This window comes from Netta rufina, assembly GCF_964035555.1.
Source record: "Netta rufina genome assembly, chromosome: 8".
Taxonomy (NCBI): Eukaryota; Metazoa; Chordata; class Aves; order Anseriformes; family Anatidae; genus Netta; species Netta rufina.
Genome location: NC_140131.1, coordinates 12,962,720 through 12,986,670, shown reverse-complemented (window position 1 = coordinate 12,986,670; position 23,951 = coordinate 12,962,720).

Below are 23,951 nucleotides of genomic sequence, written 5' to 3'. Positions count from 1 at the left end.
ACAATGCTTTTTTATTTTATTTATATCTTTTTTATATATAGATCTAATCTCTGGTCGACTGTTTTTTAAAATCATAAAGAAAGACAATGTTACTTTTATACATCTCTGCACTATAAATTTTGTCTGAAAAGTCAGTGCATTTAAAAAAAATAGAGAAATGAAGCAGGTGGTTAATTATCAAACTAAGGGCTTCATTTTAAATGATCAAACTTGAAGATATCAGCCTGCATCCATGTTTTAGTTTATTCATCTGTAAAATAAACAAATTTCCTACTCCCTAGGAAACGGGAGTATTTAAATTACTCCCCAAAACTCTCAAGTTTGAGATGTTCATAAGGATGGTGCTGGATGAACCAAATATCTATTTTTTTATTATTATTATTTTAAACACAGGACAGAGATATCTTTTACAAGTGTATTTTTATTGTAATTGTTGCATAAATCCTTTAAGTAAAAAAACAGATGGTATTATTCTGCTGTACAGTGGCTACTATGCTTTAATGACTTTAATAGGACAGAATGACATGATTACTATTGTTGTATACTACCATATAAACCCATTCTGTCACCTTAAGATGCTCTTTGAACTGCTCAGTCCTATTTCCTGTTCTTAACCTCCATATCTTTGATTTATACTGCCCCTGCAACCTGTCAAAGTGATTGCTACTGGAGACATATTCCACTGGATATTGAAGTAATATTTCAGATGAATTCTGTATATTACTTCCACAGTTTTCAAAATGTATATCTATATATAAATGCATATATATACAGCTATACATACACATACCCTGGCAATGCTGAACTTCAGTTCTTATCCTTATATGTACATGCACATAAAATAATAATAGCAAGCTAGGGAAGTACTATATAGCTAATTAAGGAAAGTACCATGTATTCTAAAACTCATAAAAATTACGTTTGTAAGACTACCACAATGATAAGAGTCACATTCAGAAGTAAGTGTTTGTACTAATACATTAAAAAGTCTGGTGGCAATACAGGATGGTGGTATTCAGGTTTGAAATTCCTGACTAGTGAATCACCTCCTACTAATTTGTATATGAAAAGGTAGAAATGGCAAAAATGGTGCCTGCAGTTAACATCTGTTAGAAGAAAAATCTTGTATTTTTCTTCACTAATTTCTTTCAGAAAACCAGTCAACTGATTTTCTTTCTAATTAAAAATAAGTACTGTTACTAGTCAAGGCTCCAAGTCAGGAAACTATTGACATGAGTTTTCCTGCTCACACTGAGTTGAATAGTGTCCATCATCTGCTGACACTGGAATACATTAAGAACTTTACTTATATTTTGAGAAGAGCTCCCATTCAGGAACTACATTCTGCCACACAAATACAAGTGAACAACTGAAGTGTATGTCTTCATTCTACATTACAGTGAAGAAGGTGGAAGTCACTCCTGTTAGAATTTGAATATTAAATTTACAGACCGTGGATCAAGAGAGAAGTCTATATTTCAGGAAATAATGAAAGAAAAGGTTTTGTATCCAGAGCTACACAATTATAGAAAGTTATACTAGTTGGATATCTAAATCACAAAGACTGTTACCATTAGGGGATTAGGGGTAAAAGATTCCTCATGTAATAGTACATAAAATGACGAAGTGGGGAAAAAAAAAGATATGGGTTCCAATTTTTTTTCTTAAAACTTTCATTATGAACTCCTGCTTTATAATGGTGCACTTCTTCTGTTACCAGACTTTAACATTCAAAGGGGTACTGTAACATATATGCTCTCAGGTTAGATTCTCATTTCAGATTGATTTCCCTAAATGTATAGTACAGAGGAGTTCTAGACTTTAGAGGGAAAATTAAGACTATAGTACTTAAGAAATGTCTTTGAATAGGATTAATTTCCTTCCAACCATAAATATCTGCAGAATAGTGATGTTTCTGCATTGAGTCTATAAGCTTGATTTTGGTTCTGGTTATCAGCTGTTGAGATACGCACAACACAACACAACTGTGCAGTAGGCTTCAAAGTTAGCTGTGTGTCACCTTCACACTTCCAGTCCTACTCCAGAAATATGCTGAGCCAAATTCTAAGCTTCGGAGAAGTCTGAACACTTTCGTCAATTACTCTGGCTATGACTTGTGCCAAACAGCCATTATGGCTGTAATCTCAGGGCAGAGCACAGACTTGTCCATATTTACTGTGCCAGTCCCAGTCAAGAAGGTGGCTGGGGAATTGTACTGGTGTTTGCCTCTATAGCAAGTTTATTTATTCTGTATGATGTTTCCACTGTGTATTGGGTTTACGTGGCAGGGGGTTAGATGCAGGGGAGCCACAGGGGTGGCCTCTGTGAGCAAAGCCCAGCAGCTGCCCCATGTCAGATCAGATCCAGCGCCAGCCAACTTCGAAAGGGAGCCACTGCTGGCCAGAGCTGGGGAAGGTATTTCTAGTTTGCTTTTAGTTTCTCACTACTCTGGTCTGTTAGTGATAGGCAAAAAATTATATTAATCTCCCTATGCTGAGTCTAGCTTGCCTGTGACAATAATTGGTGAGTGATCTCCCTGTCCTTATTTTAACCCTTGAGCACTTTTCCATCCTATTTTCTTCCCCTTTTCCTTTGAGGAGTGGGAGTCAGAGAGTGGTTGTGGTGGAGTTCAGCTGCCCAGCAGGGTAAAACCACCACACACTGGTAAATGTAGGCATGAGTGACACTTGGCACTGACAGAAGTCTTACTAGCCTGGAAAAAAAGACATACAGTGCGTAATTCTCCAAATGCTGAAGAATAATGTTGCACAAACCATATACCATCTGAAAGGTTTCCTGTTCTTTTGAATTAATAAAATAGTATATTCTTGAAGTGTTTTCCATTTCAGACATCTTATTTAATATAGATATATATTAAAAATTTAACAACAGATTTTTGTGTTTATAACTGTATTTTTTCACTAAGTTCTTTAGTGAGGTGACAGATTATATGACTGCAGTGGACACCTGACAACTTCCATTGGCTATAGAAAATGAGTTTTTATTTGGTATTAGGGTCATGTAACTTTAAGTTCATTTTAGAAGTGCCCTTTAATGGCATATGCTGTATTGATCAGCCACCATTGTGCTGGTGTGAAGAAATAATGTCTCTAAGAGGAATTCTTACAGGTGTATGTTCATTGTTCTTCTAGAAGATAAAGCAGAGTAATATTAGTGAATGTCAAAGAATACCTTGATTTTGCAAAGACAAAACTGCAGTTTTCATGCTAATAAACAAATTCCTGTTGTTACTAAATCCTTCAAAAAGTTATAAAAGAATGTATTCAGCTAGCCCAGAGACTGAATGTATCAAACCAAGGTCAGGTAACCCTAGCCTACAATTACATGTCATTTTCTCTTGGGAACAATTCTTCAACAGGAGTGCAGCAATAGTGCCAAGAACATGTCAACAGCTGCAACTGCAACTGGAAAACAGCAGGTTATATTTCAGTATCTTAATTTGTTGTCTTAAACACAATCCTGAGAACTTCAGGTCAAAAAAGGTGCCAAAGACATGAGGTTGGATATGTCAGTGCTCTGAAGCTGACATTATATAGAATAGGAAGCTGTCTTCCGACAGTGCATCCATAAAATCTGCTTCTCAGCTCACTGCCTCTCATCTGCTTTTTCTATCTTCACCAAAAAAGACTAAAAATCAAATATGTAGATTTGTTTCATTGTTCAAGCTTCCTGAAAATTTAAATGACAAAAAATATAACTATTCAAAATTTAATATCTGACAAATAAAAATCAAATGTCAGTATTCCATTTTTAGGTGCAGAATTCCAAATCAAAAGAAATTGCTGTCTTAGAATTTGATTTTCAGAGAAGTCTAGATCAATGTTATTGATTTTACAATAACCTTATTTATTCATTTTATATATAGTTTATTACAAAAGTTTGCCATATGACTAATTATTTTCATAGGAAATTATAACCGTCTAAATTAATCATGGAAGAGTGCAGAGCTTACCCTGAGGCTGCAAAGACTGGGAACAAGCAGGGAAAAAAAAAAAAAAAAAAAGGAAAAAGAAAAAAAAAAAAGTTATTTTAAAGAAATGTATATGTGATTAGAAGTTTCAGACCATGCCCCCACCCCCTCCCCCCCCCAAAAAAAAAGGGGGGGGGGAGGTGTTAAGTAAAACTACAGTTATTATTTCCCACTGGAGGATAATTAAATACAAATAATACAGACTGATCTCTGAGGTTATACATCTCTCTTTGTCAGAAAGCATATTCCTGAATGACAGCTGTCACCAGCCTTGGTTTGATGTAACACAAACTATTTCAATCTCTAATTGTGCAGAGAAATGCAAAATTCTAAGAAGACATGTCATTGCATACTCTGAGAGGAGTCCTTTGGCTGTGGTTAGAAGAATGTGTTACCACAACCTCTAACAATCTACTTCAAATAGGGGGGAAAAAAAAGGAAAGAAAAGAAAGGGGGACTTAAATAAATACAGCCTTAACACAAAGGTCACAATCAGAACAAATGCACTTTTTTTAAAGAGAAAAGCTAAGAAAGTGACTTTCAGCAATACTAGGGCAAAATCAGCAGAAGATCAAAACATATTCTTTGAAAATTAGCTTGGAGGGGTGGCGTGTCACGTAATAATCTGTCAAAAAATTCCATGACAGAAACCTTCACTGGTAAAATATTTTATAATATGCCACTGACACTTAAGAATGTAAAATACATTCCTTTAGAGCTATAAGGCAATACCTCTTCCATTCCATTTTGACTCAAAAAGTTGTATATAAGTTAGAGTATGAGCAAAAGCAACAGACAAGTTATTACTTGTCTCACAAGTATTGTATATATATGTAATATATATAATTAATATTATATATATGTTATATATATTACAAGTTATTACAAGTATTAACAATCTATCATTAAAATTTCACACCTTAAGTTTTCTTTTGAATAAGCCACTATGTATTAGAACACTTTTCTTGGAGAGAAAACCAACATGCTTTTTTTTTTTTTTTTTTTTCTTACAAGAAAAGTAAGTTGAGTTATTTTGAGTGTGAAAATTAGAAATGGGAAGAAAAAGCACTCTAAATCTGAAGCGCAGGTGTAAGTACCACAGTTCTTCCAGGGTCTGGATGCACAATACAAGCAAATAAATAAACAAATGTCTTTTGTCTAGATGAAAGATATTGGGAAATCTGTAATAGACCTGTGTAGCATGAAGTGTATTTATTGGGTGTGTAAGATGGTCCTTGAAAGCTTTTGTAAATGAGAATGTGGAAGATGGCCTCTAGTATGCTTCGTTCTCTATCTATTCTGTATATATTAGTATATAACAATTAATAAGATAGGACAAATATTCCCAGATTTCTTGGTGGTGGTGGTGATTTTTTTTTTTCTTTTTAGCAAAGACACAAATACCAGAAAGGTGATACTGAGCATAGTGGGCACTCACACATACTGTAGAAAAAAATCTGAAAAGTGTTAGCAATGTCTTTCTTTCTAATTCTGTAGTATTTCAGTATGTTTAGAATGTAGTCAATACAGTGTTCACATTCAGGAATGCTACAGGCATTTTTTCTGATGCATATAAATGACTTAATGTTCATAAAACCTTTGCCAAAGAAAATATCAGGTCAAACAAGAAAGCTTTTCTTATTTCAACAGCTTGTGGAAATTCAAGGAAAATGGCTAAATATTTTTTTCTATGTTCATCTGAGTGCATATAAGTCTTTTTTTTTTTTCCTATTAGTCTGATGCAACTGCCTTGATTTTTGTAATTAAAGAAAGGATACTAAATCTTTTTTTTATTTTTTTTAATAAATCCTACTTTTCCCAAGACTATGCACACATTATTCATTTATTTTTGTTTTACTAGAGTTTTGTTCATAACAATAGAAACTTCACAGCTTGATAAATTACATGTCAGAACCCCTTCCTGTTTATTGTTTGGGGGCTTAAGGGATTATTCAAAAGGTTTTGGGTTTCTGTTCTTAGTTTTTTATAGCCATTTGAATAGTATAGGCAGACACACAAATGTACACAGAATACTTTAGACAGTTGATGAATTTTTTTATTATTATTATTGATATTTATAATTAATTCAGCCAGTTCTCCATGATTTTCTAAGGATGCTTTAGGCACATCTCTTTATCTTACAGTTTTCAAAAAGTACAACTTTACCTGCAGAAATAATTGTTCCTTTGTATTATAAATCACAGAGATGCAGGCCCCTAAAGCTCTACTGTATGTGATTTAAAAACTGAAATAAGCTAAAAGGCTTAACAGAGGATGAGTACAAAACCTGAAATTGCTTTGACAGTAAGAGTGAAATAATTTATTTCTACTCACTATTAGAAGTTCATTGATTCTAAGTCCATTAGATATTTCCGTAAATGAAGGAAATGTTCAACTATGATTAGACATTAAACAAATTAGCTTTTAAAAATATATGCATTTGGTGATATACTTGTTAGAATATCTTTTTGAGATGTATTTTGTAACAGTTTAAAAAAAAAACAACAATGCAGCTTTTTCTGGAAAATATTTTGTTTGGTTGGTTGGTTGGTTGCTTGGTTGGTTTGGATTTCTGAATAATTCTAAGAATAATATCTTTGTATCACTTGTAATTATTTAGAAAGGTCATCAACATTATGTTAACAACTGTAAGTGAGGAAAATAGACTATGAGTGCATTAATAAGAAAGTCATCTTAACTAAGTTGGTATAATTTAGTGCTATTTGGATAGCTCATTATTAAATTATGTTTCAGTTTTAAAATGTAGGAGTATGCTCCTTAAGGCAGTTTACAAATACACAAGAGCTCTGACCACATAGAATTTGCCAACCTTGTGGGAAAAAAACTGCACTGGTGGATCTTTGAGGTATTTCCATTCTCCTCAAGTTTATTATCAGACTTTGCTGCAGGAAGATGTAATATGGTAGCTGATAAATTCTGCATCCATTAATGGTCTGTTGCTCACATTCTGCTTTGAGAAATCATTAGAAGTTCAGTGAGATTTGTTAGCTACTCTGTGCTTCACAAAAATAGTGCAAAGATCTCTTCAAATAGTTGCTCTGCATACAGGTTCTATCAGCAGCCAATGCAGCTTTACATGTTTAGTTGCCGAATTTAGTCCAAAAGTCTACCCTTACTTTTGTTCTGTAATTTGAAATGTTTGATGACCTTCTGATTGAGCTTTCCATTGTAATCATCATACCATTTCTCAGATATGGCTTCAACATTTGGTTTAATTATACTATAATTGAAATATGCTGCTGGGTAGTGAAATTATTATCCTTTGGCTCTCAGAGAGCTGCCTTAAGGCCTATTCCTGAAGTCCTATAACAAAGAAATCTCTCAATGGCTCTGTTTAAATAGATTAATTGCAATGAAATCTTTGCCAGAGGTAAGACTGGAGGCCCTTAAAGAGAATAGCATTGATTGAGACTGGCAAAATACAATTTCCCTGTTATATAATGAACTTTACAGAGTTTAGCAGAACAAACATTTTCCTTGTCATGAATTCATGTTTTTTTCTTGCAAGAAATGTTACCTCTGGCTTGACTACTGGACACAGCTAAGAGATAGAGTCAAATGTTGCTGAAACTAGCAGCCCCTTATTTTAGTATAATATTTTTGTATTATGTTTCTTTCTAACCTGTTGTATACCTCTATATCCACATTGTCAAATACCAAGTTTTCAATAGGTACCTTCTAATAAATCAATTATACTGACACAGGTCTTACAACAGCTAAACAGTAGAAAGAAGTACATATTCTTAGCAGAGAAGTGGGAAACAGGAAAGAGGACAAAATAAAACCTCCAAGAACATAAGCATCAATGAATAAGATTTAGGCAGTCATTTAGCAACTACTTAAATTAATCTGGAAACCTAACATTAGTGTGCAAAAACATAAAACCAAAACCTGTGAAATATAATTGGCAAAAAGAAAATTAAAACAAATAGTGTAGGGCTGAGTCAGCCAAGTTTCTGCTATTACAAGCAAAAAGTTACTGAGCTAAACAAAAAATATTAATTTGAGACATTTTAGTTACAAAAAGGATTTGTAAACCCAAATTAATTTAAAATCCTTTCAGGTATGAAAATAATTTGATTTTTTTGATTTGATTTTTCATTCCAGATTGAAAAAAAATCATTTTTCAAGTTTAAAACATAATATTGCAAAATTAATTGCATCATTTTTTATGTTTGTATAAAAATGAAATACTGTGTTAAAAGACTTATTTATTCAGTTTTCAAACTTTTGCTTCACTGAATACTATATGTACATGTATATATCCAAGTAATATACATATAACCCAAGCAACATTATTAACACTAAGAAACAAAACTCCATTGTTTCTACAGTACAATAATGAAACCCTGTGAAAGAAAAGTCTCGTATTACATAGACCTAACAGCTTATGTCATGTGATGATTGCAGTGATTGACTGGGTAAATAGAACAGCCATTCTCCAGTTTTTAATATCTGCATACAAGCTGGGACATTAGCTACTGCAGCTGCCAAAAACAAAGGCACAGCCATGCAGTCTATGTGAGGGATCTCACCCATGTCTGGCATTAACCTTCAGATTATTTTTCTGTAACATTAATATGGGAGAAAGAATGAAAGAAGCCAGAACTGTTAAACCTAAACTCAGTACTGCTGCCAAAATACAGCAACTGCAGTACAGCATCACTCAGCTGTGCTGATGATGACACACTTGGCCACAGGCATCATGAAGGACCTGTCTGGCGGCTGAGGCTGGAGCCCAGGAGGCACCGATGTGGTGCCCTGTGACCATGAGAACTGCCTCCCCCAGGACTCCCACAGAAATGTGTTAGGGACAAGCCCCATAGCTGCAGAAGCAGCAGAGCAGATCTAGCAGAGCTGCAGAAACTGTAGCGGTGTGAGTCTGACATTACAGATTAGATGAAAAGTGTGTGAAAAAAATGATTCTGTCATGTTTTCAAGGCCTTCATTACAGACCATCTCCACTCTGCTGCCTGCCCTAGGCAGTGGGGAGGGACCTCATTCATACATGTATCAACGGTGCACTGTTCCATTTTTACCTGAAAAGATTATGCTCATTTCAAATTATTGCATGCAGTGCCAGTCAATCAACATTTTTCATTCTTCAGATCACACTGTGCTGGTTTCAAAGGGGGCTTAGGCTGGTTTTTATTGCAGTGGGAAGAAAAGGATAAAAGAGCTTTAGTTGACTTCAGTTAATGAAAGCAAACCTTGCCTTTGTTTTTGCGTTTTATACTAGTTTTGCTGGTACATATTTTATTTTTGGCTTTTTAAATATTAAAACATATAGGTTTGATGATTAAATACTGCAGTTAACCATACCAACATTCTTTAAATTTAAGATAAAATTACAAGGTTATGATCAAGGCAAGTGGGCATTTTTGCCTGATGAAAGTGGAAGAACTGCTGACCTCATACATGCCAACTTACATTATCTTTGTTGGTAGTTTATTAATCTGAAGCTATTATTACAACTGATATATACATATATATGTATATACATATATCAGTGCAGATATCATTGTTATAGTAAAAGTATTACAAATTCTTTGTGAAAAATACACAGTCTTTGAAGACACTTTTATAATCCAATAATTTTGGGAGTATCCACAGTAAATTGTGTGTTTGTTTTAATTAATCTATTAACAATTATTAATGAAGAAAGGAACTAATAAAGCAGGTACTGGTGTTTGGGTTTGGATTTCTGAAAGAAGTGCTTTTATGACTGTGACTGTTCAGTATTAGTGAATGCAATGCGTATAAGCGTTGCACTAAAATAACACGTCTTTGAATTCACATCACTTTATTCAATGGGAAATAATAGACGTGTGATCACATAGTTACAAGATTTTTTCCCTGAATCATGCAACACTGATGCCTATTTCAGCCACCAGAATTGCTTCTCCATAGGTGTATGAGAATAACCATACTTCTGACTAATTCTTCTAACCCAAGTTAGAAAAAACAAATTGATAATTTGTACTTTGAGTAATTTATTATTATTGATTGTATTTTACTCTAAACACTTCATTCTATCTATATTCATTAGTATGAGAATGATTCCTTACCCTTCTAAGCCAGGCAAAAACAAAATTAAGAACATCATTAACTGAAAATAATTAGCCTTTTTGGTACCATTCTTCCAATAGAATCTTTCCAAATACATTATTATTTTTGAAATTTTATGAGAAATTAATGAGAAAGCTGTTTACATTTTTTATTTCAACTCCTTTAGTTCAGTGCAATTCATTCTGGTGAGTTACGAGTCTATTTTTAATATCTTCAGTACAATTTAAGTCTCCAAAATTGAGTATCATTTAGAAAGCCTTGAAATGGCATATAACTTTTAGAGGGCTTGGTTTTGGCAGGTATTGATTAATTTGTGAAAGTACCCTCCTGAATTCACATGGGTCACTTCGTATCTGCAGCCTTTGACACCAGCCCATTGTCACTTGAAGTTGACTGTGACTGGTGGGCAGGTGGTTTGCTGCTAGTCTTTCACCTCGTGGTTTGAATAACAAAGAAGTCCTTCAAGCTGTTTAGTGAAATCTGTTAGATGTCAGAGTCCTATATCATCTGGTCATGGGTATCTGCATGATTCACAAGAGTGAGTGATAGCTGTGGAAGAGAAATACATTCAGCAACAGAAGGGTCCCTCACAAAAGATTCCTCAATGGCTTTGTCAGATTCCAAAGAATTTTTTTGTTCTTCCCTTCATCCTGACCTGTCGTTGTTTGGAAATGTGCAACTTGAGGATCCACAATGCACCTCACCTTTTGATTAGCAGCCAAGTAGAACTAAAAGTAAAAGTGAAATGATGCAAACCTAAGTGGAATATAGATATGTAATGGTCTTGATTCTGTTAATATTTCTAAGTAGGCTGCAACCCTGGGGGCAGTAGGAAGACAAGAAAGAATTACAGTATAGGAAATAATGCTAGATACATGGCATGATGTATATAGAGAATAATCAATGAAGTTCAGGCAGTTTAACTGAAAAGCATAAATATAAAAATAATAGTTATTTCAGATGATGGCATCACTGAATTCATCTCAGGCTTAAAGGACAGAGTCTCAGATGTTATCACTGCAACACATATAAATGGAGCTATGACAATTTACGCAAGCTGAAGATCTGCCCAAAGCTCCAATGTTTTTGCACAATGCTGAGCCAGTATACCAGGAAAGCATTCTTGGTTTTTATTGCCGCAGTATTTATGCTAGCCAGCTAGTTTACCAAGTAAATAAACAAACAGTGCTCTCCAAATGAGATTCTGCAATTAAAAAGCTTTAAAAAACAACATGAAAGTCAATGAAATTAATAAAAGGAGTATGCTTAGGGCAAAAACATGCTGAAACTGGAAAGAAAAGAAAAAATAAAAGAGAAAGATAATATCCACAGAAGATGGCTGATATATTATCATCATGAAAAATATTGATTTGTGTGACCTACCAGATAAGCTAAATAGTTAGTTGGTTATGAAAAGACATGCAAGAAAAAAAAAAAAAAAAAAAAGGAAAGAAAAAAAAGTAATTACCTCTTCTTGTTTGATAGGAAGCATGAGCTGAGAAGGTTTAGAACTCAGCTGCCTCTTCTTTGATTCAGAAATGTGTCAAGTAATGCTTGAAATGGATCAAGAGTATTCCCTTCACCTCTCTGCAAAAATGTCCTAGTCTCAGCAGCATCGTTTAATGAACTGCTGAAGTGGTTTGTCTTAAAAGACAGATCATTAGGTAATGTGCCAAAACAGTACCCTCCAGCATTTGTGAACAGAATATTGTATTTTTTAAGGAAAAGGAACACAATATTGCTGTGATCCAATGATTGCAATATCTCCTCCATTAGCCACTGATTAATTTTTAACATGAAATTCTCTCTGGATTCAGTAACAAAAGGTAATTTCTAAGTTTACCTTTCATACCATGTGTTCCACACTCTATTTCTTCAAAAATATTTATCTACTGCAGGTAGATATGCTTTGCCAGACAGCAGATCACTGCATATGGGCCTGACCTACACTACTACTGTGTCTTCTTGCCTGTAACAGAACAAAAAGATTTTCTTCCTGGGAAAGTAAATCCATTGAAATGAGTGTCAGATTTTTGTTTTTTACATTGTTTTATTTTTTATCTTCCCAAATGGATTCTCCTTTTAAATTTACAGGACAAACATTTGTTTTACTATAATAGAATAAAAGACTACAGTTGATCTGAAATTAAATCTGATTTTCTGAAATTTCCAAATTATATTTATTAGACTAGAGTCTCCAGACCGACAATAATTGAGTTCCACTCTATTGAGATGAGGACACAAAAAATATCGGCCTTGCTGCATATGTTGCAACAAAATGTTTTGAAATGTTGCTTCAAATTCTAAACATAAAGTCCAGCTCAGGTGTGACTTCAGCAAAGATGCTGTGTTCTCCATGCTGAGGCTCCCCGTATGTAAAGCTAGTGATATAACATCTCTTTAAAATTATAAGCATGTTATCTGCCTTTCGTGATATCTCCACTGGTAGCCCTGCATCGACAGCTTCAGGAAGCTGTAAATGGTGGAGCTTAAGTGGGAGTTTCCACACCCATTGAGTTACTGTTGCTGTACCATGAGAATCTGGGGATATATCAGTTCAACACTGGGCTCTGTACAAGGACCAATATACAAGAAATGTAACCTCAAAGGTGAAAAAGTACAAAGCAGAGCTTCTAGGATGATCAAGGGACCGGGGAGCCTGTTTTGCAAGAAGAAATTTAAAGAGCCTGAATTGTTTAGCTAAGCAAAACTATTGAAATCTGTGAGCATATATGATTGCTGTCTAAAAAACACACTGCAGGAGTAAATATTGAGCAGTGATATTGTAAGCTAAAGGACAATGCTGTCACTTGGGAAAAATGGTGATGGCTGTAAATGTATTTAGCTGGAAATGAGACAGTTCTAAGCTATTAAAATAATGTGTTTCTGGAACTGCCTTCCAATGGAAGGAGCACAGAAGCTGGAATTCAGTAATGAGTTGTCTAATATTTATGGAGTTATTTATTCTTTCAGTATTTGCAAAAGTTCTTGCAGTTACATGTGTGCTTTGAATGGAGAATCTACACTCATCAAGAAAATGACATAGACGTGTAAAGTCATCTACCTTGTCTAGGAATCCTAGTCTGAAAACTCAGAACTGAAATATTGCCTATATCCGGACATACTCTACATCTTCTTGCCTGTCTGTGTTATAGCATTTTGTGACAGACTTGATAGCTTCTTTCCACGCTTACAACTGATTGAAGACAGTAACAAAAAGTTGTTCCCTGCAGCATTCTGAGCCTCATTGTGCCACACATCTTACTTGCTTACTTCATATCATCATATCTTTAAAGAAAAAGTGAATGCAAGTAATAAAACAGCATTATTTATTGTGAAATGAGGTACATCAGGACTCCTCAGGACAAGGTCAATGATATAAGTGAATTACTATGATTAACTGTATTAAATTACTACATCTGATTTTGAGTGATCTTTTATTACCATCATTAGTTCTAGATAGCCTTCAGAAACTATCAAAAATGTATGTATTCTTATATCAGTTCTTCAGAAAAAAATTGTTTCTGTATTTGGACTTTTTTTCTATTGAATTTTCATTAATGAAGAAAACAAGTTTGGGACATGTTTCTCAGCTGCAGCGTGCAGTGAAATTTCACCAGAAATAGGTATTTAGAACTTTCCTTTTTAAATCGTTATTAAAAGTAGCTGACCATCACCAATGATCTTTTCTGTTTCTCAGAGCCCAGTCAATGGGTAAATAAACTCCACTTTCTCTCCTAAAGAAATTTCCACATTGAAGCAGCTGAAGCTTTACAGATTTCTTTTATCTTCTATAATTGTTTAGAGAAGAATATGTCCCTCCAGGAACACAAGAGTGCATTGTAATTGTATGCACATCTTTAGGCATCAATCATCAGTGTCTGTTCTGTGAAAATCTCAGATTTATAAAGGAACAGAAAATAGTTGTAGGTGACCTGTAAGTTTAAATGTGTACTTTCGATATAGTCTGTCCTTTTGTCAGGGAGCTATATGCTATGTATAACCTTTAAATCCTGACTGGATGGAGAATTTAAATCTTTACACTTATTTAATCCTCTCCCTATTCAGCACAGCTTTTAAGCACGTGCTTTACTCAAGAAAGGTTCAGCTTTTGATAGAAAATTAGCAGAAAACAAATCATAAAAAATACATTAAAATATAAAAACTTGAAAGAACTAGAGTGTTGCATTTGAAAGACATTCATTCAGGTAGGATTAATGCAAGAAATAGAAACTTTACAAATTTTGCAAAGGTTTTCAAAGATATAATCTCTGGAGTTTTAAAAAGTTCCATAATTCTAGGCCTATGTTCTCTTATCCCCAGCTATAAATAAACTTTAATAAAAAGTAAGTGTCAATAATCTGAAACCCATTTTTAACCTGTCTCCTGCACTACTCTGACGTCTACAGTAATGATCTTCCTCAGATGGAACACAGCTGATCAGGGTCATTTGCTGATAAATGTATTTCAGAGGATTTTTCCCCTGTATCTCAGTTTGAAATTCTTATCCTATAATGGCGTGTCCTTGCAGAAAATGCTTTTGACTCTAAACTTTCTATTTCTTTGTGCCTAGTCTTACCACTAACTTTCTATTTCGAACACTATAACTAACTTCTTTCATTTGCATGCCTACAGTTGCATAAGTATTAGTGTACAGATTTATTTAGGAAGAAAAAGACTTCAAAAATCACTTCATAACAAATTTTAGAGTTTCTTTAAACAGAATTTGCCTCAAAGTTCATTTTTGTTTTGTTGGTGATAGAAATGAAGTGAGAGAAATGAGGCGTCTGTGATCCTACTATTATTATATCTGTCTCTCTGTTCCCCTTTGAATGAATTTTGTGTTGCAGCACTGGAAAGAAAGTTGGAAAGAATGTCCAAAAAGAAGTAAGTCTTTGTAAAGATGAAGGAAAAAAATATATAAATAAATAAAAAATAAGAGAGAGAGAGAAAAAGAGAAAAAAATGACACATTTTTTTTTTTTGTTAGCATTGATTTGGAAGACTAATGTACTGTGCTAATGAAACAAGACAAGGCTTACCATGAAACTTACCATGAACTTACCAATGAACTTACCCTGAAAGTTCACAGCAGAATCTGGATGGGCCCAGAATCTGGTCATTTAGAAATGGTAGAAGTTTGTAGTTTCTCAGGTGGTCATGTATTTCAGCAATTTTTAAAATAAATAAATAAACAGATAGATAGATTAATAAATAAATAGGCTACCAAAAAGACAAGAACATTCTTCAAAAACTTTCAAGGCTCCTTTTCCTTTATTAATCAACAAATAAAGTTTAAGATAGAAATAGCCAATGCAAATTCAAAATCTGGCAACATTTGGTTTGGTCTGATATATACCAGAAATATGCATAAAATCTGAAAGGTTTATCTGCATCCCTTTCCACTTTCTTTCCATGTTCAATCAGACATCTGCCGTTGTATAGTCCCTGACACTAGCTCTTCACTCACTTCTGGGAATATGCATTGATACAGTCACTGACATTGTAAGAATATCATATTGCAAGTCAGAACACATTTTTTTTTTTTCTGTTTTTACTTGCTCCTTTATATGTTCCATACCACCGGATTTTTTTTTTTTTCTTCAGAAAACTCTACTCTTTCAGTTGAAATATAATTATTTCAAACACAGCATCCATCTCTTTGTATTTCATGGTAAGGATTTTGATTTTGCAAATTTTCAGCGATCCTCGAGAAAAACGTAGCCACCCTTTTCTAAAATGTTATGATGCAGCAAGAGAAGCACTGAATCTTGCTGTTTACCATAACTATCAGTAAGACAGGAGATGTCACAGACGACATCTTGGATTTCCTACAACCACATTTTGAAGCTTTTAAAGTTTCATTTTCTCTTTAAAATGCTTCTTTGAACAGTACCTATGCCCAGAGGAACAGTTTAAAAATGAAAAACAGGCTTTTAGAGCTTCAATTGCAGCCACAGGGGACTCTATATTCTTCCATGGTTGCTTTGCTCTAGTATTATGCTTCTATTAGCTCCAAATATAAAGACCTGATAATGCAAGACTCTTTGGAATGGATAAGATTAACAAAGGTAGTTCCATCTTGGAGGAATTGCAGTATTATTTATTTGACATCACACTGCATTGTACACAATTTATCTTTTTGTGTATAAAAAACACTACCATCAACAACTATTAATATTGTGTTCATTGGATTTAGACAAGAAACAGACAAATTAAAATTTTAGCTATAAATTTGTAAACAGAGATGCATTTTGTTGTTATCAGCCATCCTTTTCTAAGTTGAATCTTATCCCTTTTTCATTATCCCTTCTTTTAAGTTTTATAGGAGATGAAATAGGCCCACAACAACTATTTCCAGATCAGTCCCTTGTTGCATGTGCCATCTGCTAGAAAGAAATATTTTATTATGAAATCCAGTTATACAGAATGACTTTTTGGTATAAAACAACATACTGAGGTAAGCTATTACAATCATATAAGACTACTCGTGTTAGTACAGAGTGCTGGATAATACTCTACTGCAATAGGTTAATGGCTTAGTGCTTAAAATACATTACTACGTATGGGCAATATCTCTACAAAAGCATGTAAGATAGTGAAAGATAAAAGGTGTACATGTGATGAATTCACATTACATATTACAGAAGGATAGTAGTCACTAAAAAGTCAGTACATCAGTAAGAATTCTAGCATAGAATTAATCTAGAATTAATCATACATTGATTTCTATATTTTCTGAAAGAAGAGCTGGAGAAAGTCTGCTGAACATCTAAAATATTCTGGGTCTTCAGTCCAAATATCAGATGCTTAAAAGCTCAACAGAATATGGTCCAGAATTATATTTAGATTTTTGTAATAGGTCTGTCACTCTGTTCTCAACAGAAATATTTTCACTGCTTCTGTTACATTTTCCTGGGCTGGATGTTTCATTCATCAGCCAAAGTATTTTCTGCTTTTCAAGGTCTTGAGGGAAAAGAAAAGCTAATTTAGGATACCCCTAAAGCTTAAGTATTTGTTGGTAAAAATAAAGATTTGTCATTTTGGATGCATAATAATCTTGCTGTTAATTATAACTGTGATATGCCATTGGCTCAGAGTTAGGGAGAATATCTGCACTGTTAGCTTCTAGAAAGTCTCTGACCTCAGATCTACCTGTTTGATAAATTATTTCCCTTTATATTAAAAGATAGAGGAGACATCTCCAATTCAGACATGCTCTAAAGCTTTCTTTGCCTTTATCTTTGTCCTGAGACAATCCATAGGGGAGCACTTTGAAAAAGTGTGAGCTCAATTGGAACGTGTATATCACACACATTATGATGTTAAAGAAGGACTCACGGTTCACAGATTCATTTTCTGTAAGACCAGAATGAACCCCTGTGATCACCTAATCTGACCTCTTGTTTAAAGCAAACCATAGGATTTCCCTGAATTAATTCCCATTTGAAGAACAGGAAATCTTTAGGGGGAAAAAAAAAAAAAAATCTAATCTTGATTCAAAGACTGTCATTAACTGTGTTCCTCACAACTCTTGTTCTACTTGTTAATTATCTGTCCTGCTTAAAATGTAGATGTTTTATTTAGACTGAAGTTCTATCTCCAGTTTCCAGAAGCTGGATCTTACTATGCATTCCTCAGGTCGATTGTCTTCCAACTATCAATGTTTAGTTTCTTATGTATACATTATGGTAGTTCTGAGGTAATGGGCCTTGTAGAGTCAGACTGACTTCTTGAGAGAAACGGTTATGTCTGTTTCCCAGTACTGGAATAATTTTATAACATAATTTAAATTAGCTGAGACCTGAGGAATCATTTGGCCTGATCTCCCAGCAAAAAGTCAAGGCAACTTATATCAGGTTGCCTCACATGAGTTTTGAGAATATTCAGGGATGGAGATTCTAAAACCTATCTGAACCCCTGCTCCAGGTTTTGATGTCATACTTTTCTTTTTTTTTCCTAATAACAGAATGTCCCACTTTATATTTGTGTCCATCTTTCTCGCTCTGTCACTGTGCACTTCTGAGAAGAATCTGGCTTTATCTTCTCTATGGCCTTCTGCTGTGTAGCTGAAGACAGATTCCCCTTTCACCATCTAGGCTGAACTCTCTCAATCTCTCCTCTACTTATCATGTGCTCCAGTACCTCAAATAGTTTTATGTCACTTTGCTGGAGCCCAAAACTGGACATAACACTCCATATGCAGTCTCACAAGTATTGAGTAGGGGAAACATTCACTTCCCTTTACCTACTGGCAATGCTTTTGCTAATACATCACAGTATGTGGTTGTAATTCTTCATAATGACGTCATGCTACAGATTAATATCCATTTTGTTGTCTACAGAGATCTCCACCTCCTTTCCTACAAACCTCCAAAGCTACTTTCTATCTAGTCGGCATCTGGTGCATACTGCTACAAGGTTCATTCTTTTCCTGGTCTTTGCATTTACCTTTATGAAGCCTGTGTCAGCCCACTTCAGTGTGTCAATGTCTCTTTCTATAGCAGCCTTGCCTTTCAGTGGATTTCCATCTCTTTGCAGTTTGATGTCTCTGTACTTAATGAGAATGCATTTTGTCTCATCTTTAGTAAAGACATTAAACTATCTACCTCATCTATTTACCACAGTAAAAACATATTTACATATGTTCATGTGTTTTCTCAGTGCTATTTGCAGTCTTTAGCATCCTTCCTTTAGCTGTGGATGCTGACAATAGAAAAAGTGCTTCTGAAGGTGTGAGGTCAAATATCACCAAATCACCAAATAACTTCTTATGCTCTCTAAAGGATCTCCTTTCTGTATGTACAGCACTTGCTTTTCATTATGTGAAATCAAGTACAGCTGTTATCTCTCCTAATGCCTATTCTTTCTTTTCTTTTCTCTCTCTCTCTCTTTTTTTTTTTTTTTTTTTTTTTTTCATAGTCACTTCTTCTGGGATAGTTAATCTTTCTGTAAAATATGTGTCTTTGTCAGTATGTAGGATTAATAAAACGTGTTATCTATTTATACCCAGTTTCCAAAACAAAAGTGATCACATGGTATCAGTTTCTTCTCTTTTTCTTTCTTTAAAACTTCTCTCAGCCTTTGGATCATTTGTAGAATCTCTTTTGTACATTTTTTCTGGTTAATTGGTCAAATGTTTTAATAAGAGTGATAAGCATCTCACTAGAAGTATATGATGATGCTTGGAGCCTTACAGCCATATTTAAATCTATTAATTCTGTACCTTTTAATCAAAGTGACAGAACCAAGTCTTATAAATGACCAAATGTACTACATCAGCACTATTGATTTCATACACTTCTCACTTCATCAATCTTCCACCTTCCTTCACTCATAAGATCAAGTATCCTACAAGATACTTTCCAATTACATTCTTCACTGGTTTCCCATGACAGGAAGTTTTCCCTTTTACAGATACATCCACTCAACAACTTTCACAACAGTGTGAGAGCCAAGCTAAGCACTTGTCAAATTGTTAGGAACTACCATTCCTTTCCTTGTGATCCTCTCACTTAACACATTTTACACCCTTATTGTCTTATAAGGGATAAGTAATTAAGTGAATACAATTTGGGGAAAAGCTCAGATCAATTTATAGTCAACTATTAAACTGTGTGAGAATATAATTTTGGTTATCATTATGTATTATCATTGCATTATCATACAATCCTTTTTTAACTGTGAAGATTTGATTGATATGAAAGTTTTTGTATTGGCACGGGAAAACTTAAGGACAGGTTCATGCTAAATTGTCTGAATTATTTGTGACTAGGACATTGCAAAATCTTGGATTGATAAGACTTCTCCAGACATGTTGAATTAATGAAATACATGAAATGCAGTTGATAACTGAATTTTACATATGATAGTGCCCCATGGAGAAAGATTCTGAAGAAAAAAACACTTTTTTTTAATATTGAGAAGCACTATTAGATTACACAGAAGTATATATACAATTCAACAAAAGAATGGAAAACCAGCAAGCGCTAACTATTTAGCAACTATTGTTTAACCTGATCTTCAATACGCTACATATTGTGCTTTCGTGCTTCAGCATAAAGTATGCTAGATGCCATCATAAAGATTTCTCTAATTCATCATACCAAATACCAGACTAAACATAAATATTTTCCTCCTGGAGGCAAATTCACCTACTCGTATGAAAAGAATTAATTTATTCCTTAATTTCATCGATGATGATAGAACATGTCTAAAAGTAAAGTTCAGAAAAATTTTCCACAAACTACCCATTTCAAATGTATAAAGCATAAATATGAAACATTAAGAAAAATCCAGGAACAGTAGAACTAGCAATCAGAAAAAAAGAGATTTGTAGTTTTTTATGTTTAGTGATGTTTGTTTTTCAGTTGCTTCAGTTACTCCAGCTTTCTCAAACAATGATAGCATTTGTTCACTTAGGCATGTTAAATTCTATACAGAGCACAATGAGAACAAATGGAGGTATTTTTGTAATGTTTAGGCGATTAAAAAATCCCTTATTCTTGATGTGCATAATTATATAAAATTATTTTTTATATGCGGTGTTCTAAAGTAGTTTTAATTGGAAAATGATTTTACAGATTCAGAGGGCATTGCCATATTTCAATTTTATAATTAACTTGAATACTGGAGTCCATATGGCAGATGAGCAATATTTAATAAAAATAGCCAGCTGACTTGCCAGAGAAAGAAGTGAGGTTATTGTGGAGAGATTTGTGCATTACATAATTCATGATTTTTATGGAAGACATAAAGTTATGCCTAGAAACTGTTTTGTGTTTAGAATCTAACCAAGATATACCATAGCTTCAGTAATGAATAATGCAAATAACATGGTGCCCTCAGTGAACTATAGAGCAGAAAAATCAGCTGACTATCAGAAACAGATCATTAGGGGGAAAAAAAGAAAAAAAGATACATGTGAGAAAAGCATATTACCTTGATGGAGAAACAGAAAAGATAGATGCTACTTCGCAACTAATTTGTAAAAACAAGCTTGCAAATTTTGTAGTTCCTAAAGCCTTTAGGCAAACTCAGAACTAATTAAATGAAGATGATCTTTATTCCATGCTGTTCAGATGAACTGGTAAGATGTTTCATCATGAAAGTTTATGTAATGCAAATGTGGGCCATCAGCGGTGAAGTAGTTCTAAAAAGGAAACCAGGTTTTTGAAAGACACAATGAATCTGACTCATTATAGCATTGCTGTTTGCAACTCTAGGATGTAGTTAAGATGGTGTCAGCACTTTTATTATATAACTTCCTATTTTGGGTTGTTTATAACTTAGCTGTAAAAATTTACTTCAGGCTAAATTTGAGTGCACAAGGTTTCAGGTATTGTTTTTTTTTTTTTTTTTTTTTTTTTTTTTTATAAGTTTGACTACTCTAAACTACATTTGACTATTGTGTTTGCCATTGAACAAATTCAGTTTCTGAGAACAGTGCTGAATTTGCAGCTTTGTTTTGGTGTCCAGAGTATTTACAGCATTATTGGTAAACATAGTCTGTACCATCATTTTTTTAATTTTTTTCAGCTGGTACAAATTTCCAGATGTTTGAAAATTAAACATCAAATCTATTCAAGCCTTGTTAAAGAGGAGAACTGTGATGGCTGACATTAATATACAAATGATAAAACCAAGGATCTTAATATAAAATTAAAAGTATACAGAGAGCTAAAACTTAAGCAGCTCATGCTCTAAGTAAACTCATACTATAATTAATCTTGTGGCAATGGGTTCCATGTCTGTTTCCTAACTGGTACTATATAGTCTTCATTTTCCTATACATCTACAAACTAGGGAAAGCTATAAAAGACTACAGTAGTGCACCATCTGAGTAAACCCTCTGAGAGACAGTGAAAATGTTAATGGTTTAGAAGAAATAGATCACCTTCCATCTAGTATGATGATGGGGAACAATTTTATGCTGGATGCCTAAAAATGATTACATACAACCAAAAATGATTACACAGAAGTCATGTGTTGGGTGGGTTGTCAGAGGGAAAATTTTATCACTACCCAGACTCTTTTTCTTCAGCAGTGCCAAAAGCTGTGAGTGGCTCTCTAGGGCTGATGCATGGGGCTGAGAAGCCAAAGGCCCTTGGTACAGAATGACAGAATGGCAACAATGCACTGTTGAAAATATGGTGATGTGACAATTCTGGCATATTTGTTAGAATGTGCGGACTTAGATTCTGGCACACTGTCACTTTGTGTCCTGAAGTACAACCTCATGCAAATAATTTATGGGGACCACCTGGAGTACTTGCAATGGCATTGTAAATACTAAAGACTTCCTTGCCAATCCAACCAACAAAGTGAATGTGTGCACACACACATCATCTGAAATTGATGAAAGACAAGTTTTTATTGTATGCTATGCTTTCCACTCATCTTTGTAAAAAAAAAAAATATATATATATTTAAAGGTTGATTCATTATCTGTGCAGAACAGAAATGATAGTCATTACATATGTAGTAATAGGTCACATATACAGCCTTCAGCACTGCAATCTGATTTACTGACTGAATGAATGATGAGTAGGATATCACATTCTTCCAATAAGTGTATTTAGATCTTTATCTCTTACATCTTTATCTCTTACATCTTTATCTCACATGGCATTAACTGCCATGTGACTTTGTAATCCTATTGATAATGGTTAGCATATAGAAATCATTAGTTTGTTATACCAGTGAAAAATAGTTTTAGCTTTACATTTCCCTCCCAGCAGATATAAGATATTAACACAAAATTACTATATCTTTCCCCATCTATGTACATACTATGATCAACAAGCCAGTGCAAATATTACCTGATTTGTAGATATAATAAGTCAGGGACAAAGGCAATGGCATACTGTGCTTGCCATGTTAAGGCAAATTCATTAGTTGTGCATTCAGGTAAGCTAATTTAGTTTTGCATCCTTTTTTTTTTTTTTTTTTTTCTTTTTTCCCCCTTTCTTTAAGTTATCAAAGACAAAAACAAACAAACAAAAAACCAGATTCTCCTACCAAAAAAAGTTATTTTCGGGATCCACTACTGACTATAATTCACTATGGTATTCCAAAAACTTTCCAATATTTACTCTGGCTAAGTACTATTTTGAATTTGTTTTCCAGTAAGAGGAGAGGAGGAAGCAGAGGATTTCCCTTTCTCTAGCATAAGCAAAGAAATGTTGGTTTGTTCAAACATAAATGACAATCTTATAATAATATTAACCTTTTATTTGGAAAAGCAATCTCCCATCTTATGTCTCCTCCCTTTCATAAATATAAAGGTTTTGAAGCTTTTTCTGCCTATGGCCATACCACCCTGGCAATGCCCAATCTCGTCTGATCTTGGAAGCTAAGCAGGGTCAGGCCCAGTTAGTACTTGGATGGGAGACATCCTTGGAATACAGGGTGCTGTAGGCTTTACCCACCCAGACCCGACTACTGTTAAAAAATGCAGCAGTTCAGGTCACCGGATGCTGGGAGCGTCAGAGCCTGTTCCTGCCATCAGTGGGAGGCAGAGAAACTGTGTGCGTGAGGTGCAAGCAGGTGGATGACCTGGTCCACATGGTGGTGAAGCTCAAGGAGGAGGTTGAGGGCTATCAGGGAGTGTGAGCGGGAGATAGACTGGTGGAGCAACTCCCTGCAGGGCCTCAAGGAGAGGTACCGGGGTGAGACATCCCAAATGGGGGTGGACCCCCTGCCCTGTCACTGTTGGGCAGAGGGAGGGGACCTAGGAGTTCAGGGTTGAGGAGGAATGGAAATAGGCGCAGGCGATGCCCTCCCCCACTGGCCCCACCTTCCCAGGTGCCCTTACGCAACAGATTTGAGGCCATGGAGCTTGAGAGTCCGGTGGGTGAGGAAGAGGTAGA